The following is an 11,040-nucleotide window of genomic DNA, read 5'->3' on the forward strand; positions in this document are numbered from 1 at the left end:
CTAAGTATTTGTGTTCATTATTTCATTTTCTGTCTTTGCTTTCACCAAATTTTTTAAAGGCCAATTCACCCCCTCTTAGCCATTTTCGTTTGTTTATTGAGCTAACAAAAAAAATAAAGAATACCAAAATTTTAACGAGGTTCGTCAAATTACACCTACGTCCTTAAACACTATTAAATATATTTCACTGTAAAAGCTACAAGTGAAAAATTACAAATAGAAAGAAGGAAAAATTTTCTTATGAAAGAAATGACAAATTTTGGGATAATCTAAAGGTGGAGAAACCACCTCTATTTGTAGTAGTACAAGCACTCCACAGCATTATATTTTTTAGATGTAGGATTGTGCTTTTTGAACAGAGCCTAGCTTAGTGAGATGAATCTATTATCTTTGAAACAAATATCAACCAGTATCCTAGTTCTAACACACACTTAGTAAAGAATCCCCACTCTTGTAGTTCAAAGACTAGACATTTCACTACTAAACTCTCCTCCTGAGAACTTTATTTCTAAAACCAACCATACACATGTTTTACAATAAAAAATGCACTCTCACAAATATTGTTCTTAACTAAACAAATCAGTGCTCTTTAAAATCAATACAAAACCTATACAAGTTTTTTTTTATATAAGATTTTTGAGATTTGCTAGTATAATGAAGATCAACCATGATACCTTCTAAATATAAGCTAAAATAGCTAAATACAATATATTATTTAACGACCAAAGTAAAATAGATTGTTGGCTGATAGTTTTCAAGTTTTAATCCAATCCAACTTCCTTGGTCCAAGGGATTTGATATAACCATCTGATCCAATTTGATACGATTTAGGCTATATTTCTCCAAGTGAATTAATCTTCATTGATGGGTATGAATCATTCCACGATATCAACAGAGCCCAAAGGTTTGGTTCAATAAATTGTCAATCTTTCAAATACGGCAAGTTGTTGTTTTGTCACAGTGGTAAAGGACGTGGACACTTCACTTAGTACATTGCAGCAACTTCAAATATTTCAACACATAATAATTGATACCTTCTTTTTGACTGAAACCTTTTGTTGCAAACTAACCTTATATTGTTCGACATTACTGACTGATAATTTAATAATCTTTGAGATTAGCCATTGGTTTCATCTTTCTATCATAGCATTATGTTAGAGTTCATAATTCCAATGCTTATGGCTTATTAAAAATAAGAACATGTTTAGTCTAAATTAAAATTAATTAGATATACAATAAGTTAAAGAAATAACTAGTTTTATTTTCCAATTGAATCTCCTAAATTCTACTAATTTGTATATTTTGTACGCTATTAGTAGTTTTATCAATGGGATTATTGTTCGTTTGTAAATGTAATCTTTATTTGATTGTTTTCAAATGTATTCTTTATTTGGTTGTTTTCAAGTTAATTCTATAGGTATGTTTTGGAAACAATTAAATTCTTTATAAAGATTCATACAATTTATTCTTCAATTTTCACCCTATGAAGAAAACCACTCCCACTAAAATCTTAATCCTTGAGAAAATTTTCATTTCTATCTTTAACGTCTCAAATCGCTAAATGTTATCCTATATTTTAAAAATCTTTACTCCTTCTTAGAGTAGTTTTAATCACCACTTAACTAGAAAACGTAGCAACCTCAAAATAGTAAAAATTATTACAAAAGCCAATAAAATAATTATGCTAAAAATAATACTTTATTTTGAATAAAGCACCTTTATATTTAAGGTAAAGGTGCATCCAGTATATAAATGTACGTAATTTTATGATAAAACAATAATTGAAACACTCAATTGGAATAATCAATACCCGTGAGCCTAGAAGAATTTACATTTGATGGAATATTTTTGTGTTACTCAGGTATTTTACAAAATTAATTATTTTATGTAGGGCCAAAAAACCAATTTTATAAAATAATTAGAAAATTTTATTGCATAGCCTAAATGATTTCATATAATGTCATTTTCTTATGTCATTATTTAAAAATTACTTTATCTAGTTGATTAAGTCTTAACTCGACTGGCATGGACATTGTTGTCAATACAGGAGGACGTGTGTTCAAGTATGCTGAAATACATTATTCTCCTATTTATGGATTGGGGAGGAGCTATGAATAGTTATAGGGATTGTGTAAAAAAAATGAGATTATTAAAAAAATTACTTTATCTAAATCAAGCAACTTAAGATGCGAAGGTTACTCTTAAACAGTGTTTTAGACACTTAGTGATGATATCTAATTATGCATACATAAAAATTATCGTAAAATAATTACAATGGAACATTATATTAAATTATGTCAGCCTATTACAACTATATCACAAATAATATTAACGCCATTTTCATATATAATTATTTAAAGAAAATTTACTCTAAAATACCTATAAATTTTATCTAATCAATAAACTTAAGATGTTATAGCTACTCTTAAGCTAATGATTTAGAACTTTAACAATGACAAAATATATGCATACCATTTATAATTATAAACATGATTGAATAAACATATAAATATAAAAAACATTTTAGATGTCATTTTATTAATAAGAAAAAGAAATAAAATATTAGTAACCACCATAAGTGAAAAAAAGTGATTAATGATACGAAAACATACTTGGACGTCTTAGGTAATAATGAATGAATTTATAAGTGAAGAGAATCTAGTTTCTTTTGATAAACGACCCGTAATATGTGTAACTTCATAGTTGACATAAAACTCAATATAAGTTATAAGAAATCGTGAAGTATTGAATCTTGGTGTGCTTATTTTCGAGCTCACGTGTTAGTTATTTAAACACGTAGGTGTGGATCTGTCAAGAAGTTTGGGGTTTCTGCTCGGGAGCTTTGAACATTTGTTTTATGATTTGGATGTGCCAACATAAATATTCAATGAAACAAAACGTTATATAATTAATTTGAGTTTTTCTAGACTTGGTTTAATTTGATTCAAAGAACATTAACATGTTGTGAAATTAATTTTTTTATAAAATAAACTTTTTGGTCCAAATTTGAAAGTGCTCGGGTAGCACCTCCCATTCATATCGTATGTTAAGACAGATAAGGAGTGTTACAGAGATTTCCCAGTCAAAGGAACAACACGATCAACCCCTCACAATTAAGAAAAAAACAAATAAAAGGCTTATTGCATAGACAACCAATGTCATTATGGGAACTAATTAGAGATGAGCAAGTAGCAAGTGTAAATGAAAGCACCATTTGAGAAGTGTGATGGCTTTAGACATATTCCCTTGAAAGTGGAATCGAAAATATCGATACGTGTCTTTCAACTAAAATGATGATGAACTATTCAATGATAATGGAAACGGCCAAATAGTTGTTTCATTGACCATGTTTGTTTTCCCTTTCCTTTGTAGATTTCTACCTTATGAAACGCGTCAAACTGGATCGAATCAAAGCTCACACTATCCTAATATCGAATCGGTAGACGTTGGATCATTTTGAACCCTAGGTTGTGACATGTATATAGTTGTCTTGATGTATATAAGTGTCTTGATACATATATTTCAATGTATAAAAGTCTTGATGTATTTGGCATATGATAATTTTGAATGTTTGGTTTGGCATATGATCTAGAAATGCATAAACAAGTAATGTTAGATTCCTTGGTAGTTATGAACATGAACCTAGTAGTTGGCATGTGAATTAGAAATGTATTAAATGGTATGTTTTGATGTTATGCTTGTGATTTGAGTTAGGGAATGGTTAAGTTTATTTGTGTTTAAGGCTTAAAAGCCATTATGTTATAAAATAAGCATAAGAATATAATGGTAAAGTGAAATAATAAGTTTCAAATTAGTAAGACATAGATGAGGTTCAGTATTTACATAGTTAAATGTTAAATTGAAATGCCATTTGTAATTGTTGAGATTAGTAGATGTTATCGAATGAATGTTTGTTTAAGATTTGATTGAACGCTTATGTATGGTTAAATTGGATCTTTGAGTTGTTTAGTTGTTTTGGTAAGTTTGGAATTAGGTAAAAGTGATGTCTTGTTGATCAAATGATAGGATAGGTTTGGTTTAGAAGCTTGAAAGAGGTACCAAATGGCTCAAATTTTACCAAAAATAGAGTCCATATCCCGACGCGCAACTTAGTTCATCGCAATGTCAGCCAAACCATTGAATCACATCGTGATGTCGAGTGGCCTGAGGTCACGAGGTGACATACTGTTTGATGATGTCATGATGCAACATCATATTAAAAAAATATAAATGATTGTTTTACTGCGAATTTGCCGGTTATTACTCCAGCAACGAATGTAACATCCTATAGCTCAGACCCAGCAACCGAGTCAGACAAGAGGTGTTACAAATATTCCCTCTTTCTATTTGTAATTTTTCACTTGTATCTTTTGCAGTGAAATATATTTGGTAGTGTTCGAGGATGTAGGCGTAATTTGCCGAACCTCCTTAAACTTTTGGTGTTCTTTATTGTTTCTCTTTCAATATTTCGTAGAGTATATTTGTAGTGATATATTGTGCTATTAAATTACATTGGAGGGAGATTCTATCTAGAAGATTGGGTTTTAAGCAGGACAGTCTATGACCTCTATAATCTTTCTTAGGAATTGAACCTAGTGTGATTTTCTAGTATAATAATTTACACTCCCTTACCCTATTCGCACAACAGGCTCTGCAGACGTAGGGACACCAAACTGTGTAAACAACTTTGTTGTCCTCTGTTTTCATTGTGGTTACTACAATTATTGCTAAAGTGCTTACTTTCACAGTCACTTTTGCTCTATTCAGTTTTTTGTTAACTTAGCAACTGTTTCAGGTCAACATTATAAGACCTTCTTGATGGTTTCTAAGAAGGATTCGTTTAAAACTATCATAGACGTTGTAACTCATTTGATTTAGAGCTACATAAAGTCGGTGTGAAAACAATTTTTGATAAGATCTTAAAGAAGATATACATGTTTCAATTGAAGGTTTCTTTAAAAATAAAAATTTGGTATGTTAAATTAAAAAAATCAATATAAATATATAAAAAACTAGTAACCCATTATTTGGTATATAAAGTTTCGCAACATTGAGACATCATTTGATTTTACTAAAGGTGTTGTTAATCTTGTACATACCATAAGGTCAATAGGAGTAAATTATTACCTTGTTCCATATATTGATGATATTCTATATTACAAAATACATTAAGGAAATAAAAAATAATGTAAAATATTGATCTAAATCACAAGATTGAACTAGAATAATATAGATATATTTAAAATCTAAAAAATAGAAATTGGAAATAAAACTGGATCAAAATTTTGTACTCGTAGGTAGGCAGAAATCTGACTGGTAGTTGAGGCATGTTTTCACAGTTTTCTTAAGACAGATTCAGTCGCTCCTTTGGTGCTGGAGAAATGTTGGTTGACTGTCTCCCAGAATACAACAACGAGATGAGCACAGCTGCAGTGATCAACGAACTATAGCCTAGCTTTATTCTATCACCGAAAAGAGGTTTGAAATATGCAAGGACAAGATCTCAAAATTTTTGCAGGAAAAATAGAGAAACAGGTTTAAACATTTCGCGTCGCCCACATTGTGCAGGTGCACCCCCAACCTCGACAAGCTTGGATTTGCACCCCCCAACGCGAGAGGGAGAGCATTAGCTTAGTCATTCAATAACCATTAAGTTGGTTCATATATATAAACATATTCCACACTTGATATCTAACCAATGTGGAATTAAGCTTTCCATTTTCCTTAACATAATTCACAAGTGGCTTACTTTGAACATGGATTTCTCATTCATCACTCAACCATTTTGAGCATATGATATATCATTGTAAAGGTCCTATGGGGTAAATATAAAACCATAATTTTTTGATTCAAATCTCCATCTTTACCAATCGAGAATATGCCTCAAAACTTCCAAAATCTATTTTTTTTCCAACATTCTACTTACTAGTAGCTAGTAAATAGTTTTTCTAAAAAAAAAAAAATGGTTTTCCTTCTTTAAAACTTTGAGATGTATGATTTGGATGAAATTTGAGATGTATGATTTGGATGAAATTTTTGAAGTCATTTGCATAGAAATTCAAAGAGTCGAGTATGAAAAGACATTAAGTCTATGTTTTGAATCTGTTATCAAAAGGTTTTTGAAGGATTTGAATGTAACGTTGTTCACTTATAGCGACACAAATTATGAAAGGCGATAACTTCAACTTAACCTATTTTCCTAAATAATTTGAAAATCGACATATGTAAGGTATACTATTCTATATGCATCTACTATAAAGTAATGGTTATTCCATAACATCATAGACATTAAGGTTAGGATTTTTTTATGGTTTAAGTATTAATTATTCCATAGCAAGACAATTAAAGATGTATGGTGACAACTCTTCCCACAAATAAGGCATTATTGAAAAACAATTTAAAATCATGTGGATCATATATATAATTGAATTTCGTCTATTAAAATGTCACTCCTTGTAATATGCTAAGGTTAGCTATTTTTACAATCTAGAATTTATGAACAAGTCATATTTTGTGCACATAAAATTTACATTAAATTGTAATGGTTATTCAAAATTGTGTTGGTTATTTGGAGTTCCATTATTGCTTTGTTTCAAGTGGATTCTAGTATTTTTCCTCCATATAATTAGGTGCGATTGTGTTGCTTTTATTTTGGTGTTGGTGTAGTTGGTCTTAGGTGTTCTTATAGCTGGTTATTTGTGGTATTTATCTACTAACCAATTGGTTACTTTTACCTTTTTGAGTATTAATAATAATTTATTTAGGCTGAGAAAAAAAACTAAAATTTTGTTTTAACAAAGATTACCTGAAACATATTATAGTATTTCATACCTAAAAAATCAACATCTGAATATTTAAAGCATATATTATGAAATTCTTCAAGTGAGTTTAAACTATTATTACTACAAATGTCCAATGAAGAAATCTAAGCGAAAGGAATTCCGATCCTAGTGTGACTAAATCTAAGCCAAGGCTTGGACAACTTCCTAAAAAATGAAGAGTTTCCACACTTAAGATATTACTAAACTTGATAAAAATCTATTATGCCAAATGTTAGTTGTTTCCCGTACAAGGTAAATAGTTGAAATATTAATCAAATATCAAATCAGAGGTGGTGAAGGAGAGTGGGATCCTCCATATCATGTGACGCCTAATCATTTGCCTGCACTACTGAGAGCAACAACTCAGCTAGCTAGATTCAACCTATACACAAAATAATGGAGGTGGAAACCACAAACACAACACCTCCTGTATGCCCAGGTTCGAAATTGCATATGAGCAATGACAACACCCAAAAATTTGAATTTATATATTTACGTCTAACTTGCAACATATATTATTAATGGCGAATCCAAGGGCTGTTAGGCGCCTCGACCCCTTTAAAATGGAAATTTTTTCTTTAGGGTCCTTAAAATTTTAAATTTGTAATGGTAAAATTACACTTTGCCCCCCAAAATGATAAAAATTTGATTTAATCCTTTAAAAATTATAAAGATATAACTATTAAAATGGTAAATTTGCATTTTTACTATTGTAAAAAATACAATTTAATTTCGGCCCCCTAAAAAATTTTCTAGCTTCGTCCCAGTATATTATCAGCTTTGAACCCAAACCTAATAATTAAATATAATTAACCTAGAACATTATATTTAACATCAATTTATTCTAAATATGTCCAAATTAACTTTGGAATCATGGCTTATGGAAACCCTTGTCAAAATTTGATGGCTTCAATTTTGAAATCGACTAATCTCTTTTCAAGGGAAGAGCTTTTATATAATAGTATGGGTAGTATAGATATCATCCCATAGCTCCGGAACTGTACGATTTCAGTTTAGAGTTGTAATTTAGTTTTATCCATAATCTTTTCTCATATCTTAAATCGAAAGAAAAATGTATTTAAGTGCGCTTAAATTCATATCCTCTTTGTTGTGTCAATTGAGCTAATACTCAACTGGCTAAATTAATAGAAGTTAATTCTATACTGATACGAGCCAAGGAGGTGACACTCAAAGGGTTGTCTTTCCTAGTGGTCCAATCACTCGAAGCAAGGCACGACAATTAAAATCAAAGATGAATGCTTTTGTCCAAGACTTTGTTGCGACAAATTTAATTCATCATGTTCATGACATTGATAAATACGGGAATGCAATTCACTGGACCAATCTTGGAATGTAAAAGCCCATAAATTGGTGGATTAATTTTTTATGTATCTTATTATTATTATTTACTTAATTCTCATTGGTTGGGACACATAATTTATGAGTTAAGTAATTTTATTGGTTAGGTTATTATTTATTTATTTTCTTAGATAATTTTAAAGAGTTTTATTAGGATTCAATTACTCTTTAAAGAGTTTTTATTAGGATTCAATTACTCTTGAAAGAGTTTTATTAGGATTCAATTACTCTTGTAATTTGCCTATAAATAGGCTTGCTTTTTACACATTGAGGGAGGAATAAAAAAGAAGAGTATTTGTTTTCTTTCAAATTTGTGTGAGGCAAATTTTTTTAGAGTAGAGTGATTCTTCTCTTGCTATTTAGTTTGGAGTTTGTTACTTTTCGAGGGTATTTCGGAGTTACAAATATTCAAATTTCTTTCCCGTTCATCGGTGTTTCTAGAGGTTCTTCTTCTAGGGGTTTCGTAGGGAGCCGCTCAATAATTGGCGTTTTTGGTTACAAGTTAACCAAGGGTTCTATAGGGCAAATCTATCCTTTTTATTTAATTATTTATTTATTTATTATTTAACTAATTTTATTTATTCTCGTTTTATTTCTAATTTGTGTTTCTCTTGTGTCTAGATCCGGGATTCCGCATCAGTTGGTATCAGTTTCAGGCCATTCGGTGTTATTTTTGAAGCTAAAATCATACCTGAAACGAGTCAAAATATCAAAAACACTTTTCATCGATTTCGTCGATTTAAAAAAAATTAGTTAATAAAAAACAGCAAAAAGCGCAAAAAAAAGTTGAGAAAAATCTAAAAAAAAAAAGCAAACAGCGCAAAAAAAAAGTTGCCTACCTCTCATACATAGGTTTCTTCTTTTCCTATTATTATTTTTTTATTTTTTTTCCAAAATTGAATTTTTTCCTTCTTTTTTTCTTGACTCAAGTATAATTAAAGCTTCAATTTTTTTTGAAAATCTTAAGACACCGAACGTTTCTGATTTTTGTTTTTTTTTTTAATTGGGTAAAGTTTTCTTAAGTTTTCTTTTTATTAAAGTTTTTCTTTGACTCTAGAGTTAGGGATCGTTGCAGGTCTACGTTTTTTTTTCTCTTACGCTTTCTAACACATTGTTTCTTCTTGTGTTAGCAGATATTAAAGGCACGCACAATTCCTTCATCCGTGTAGCCTCCATTACAAATTGCATCGTCAAGTTTATTGGCCTCTTAGAGCAATTAGGGCCTTCATTGTTTCTTTAACGTTTGCACCTTCGTTATTTGATCTTGATTAGTAACCCTCTCCAAACATACTTACAAGTTTTGAATCATTCAGAGAGTTATTCTTTTGAGAGCTAACGAGTGAGGTTATTATTATTTTTTCTTTCTTGTTCTTGTTTGTTTGATCTTTCACAGATACCATGCCGCTCACTAGATCCCAAACTAGTAAAAATGAATAGGATGAGCAAAAAAGAGAGAATGATCCTTTGGTCGAGTTGTTACAAAAAGAGATGAAAAAGTTGCAAACTCAAGTCGAACATCGCATGACCCAGATGTTACAAGAGCAAAGGGAGTATCTTGATACAAAACTTACAACTCAAGAGAGATACATTGCCGATAATTACAAGAAGTTGAATGAAGCCTTTATAAGCCGATCAAACTCGCGAGATCGAACTTTTAAACGAAGGGAGGACCATGTTTTTGATGATGACTTTGAGTCCGAGTATGTACCTAGAGAAAGGGTAGAACGAAACAATGACACCCCCAAACCAAAATTTCCTTCTTTCTCAGGGAAGAATGATCCTGATGCTTACCTTGATTGGGAGGAAAAGATGGAAGTAGTCTTTGCTTGTTACAATTACTCTGATGAGAAAAAGGTAACATACGCTGTCGCTGAGTTCATTAATTATGCACTAACATGGTGGAATCAATTATGTAAAAGCAAGATTCTTTATAGAGAACAACCTGTTACTACTTGGGTTGAAATGAGGCGCATCTTGCGAAAACGGTTTGTTCCACCATACTATTATCGAGAACTCCATCAAAGACTCCAACATCTTGTTCAAGGAGATAGATCTATGGATGACTACTACAAAGAGATGGAGACTATTCAGATTAGAGGCAATCTTGTTGAAAAGGCTGAGGTAACTATGGCTAGATTCCTTGCCGGCCTAAAGCCTGAGATTTCAAATCGAGTTAAGTTACAACACTACATGGATGTTGAAGAGATGCTTCAAACCGCACTCACCATTGAAAAGTAATTACGAAAGAAAGGGACACCGAGGGGTGCTAGTTCAGTTTCTAATCCTGCTTGGAGAGGAAATTGGCAAAAACAAGATGATAAATTGTGGAATGGGAGAGATGCACGGTTCAAGCCAAATGAGCCTAGAACTTACTCCAAAGATAGAGGTATGCCTAATTCATTTAAAGGTTCTACTTCTACTAATCAAGCTCCATCTTCTTCTTCTACTTCTCCTAGTGCCATTAAGCAGCCAAAAGATATTACCTGCTTCAAATGCCAAGGAAGGGGTCACTATGCTCGAGAATGCCCTAATAAAAAGTCATTGGTGATTCGAGAAGATGGCGAGGTTGATTTTGAGTCTGATAACGAAGATGAGATGCCTCCTTTGGAAGATGCTGATGATGTGCATACTCATGATAAGTACGAAGAATACTTGGAGTATGGTGAGAAAGCACTTGTTGCTCGAAGGGCTTTAAATGTCCAGTTTAAAGAGGAAGGGCGCGAACAAAGAGATAACATTTTTCACACGAGATGTTTGATTGGTGGACAGCCTAGTTCATTGATCATCGATAGTGGAAGTTGTACCAATGTGGTGAGTTCTGCCCTTGTTGAGAAACTTGGCCTACCTTGTGTGAAGCATC

This window comes from Gossypium hirsutum, chromosome D10, assembly GCF_007990345.1.
Source record: "Gossypium hirsutum isolate 1008001.06 chromosome D10, Gossypium_hirsutum_v2.1, whole genome shotgun sequence".
NCBI classification, from domain to species: Eukaryota; Viridiplantae; Streptophyta; class Magnoliopsida; order Malvales; family Malvaceae; genus Gossypium; species Gossypium hirsutum.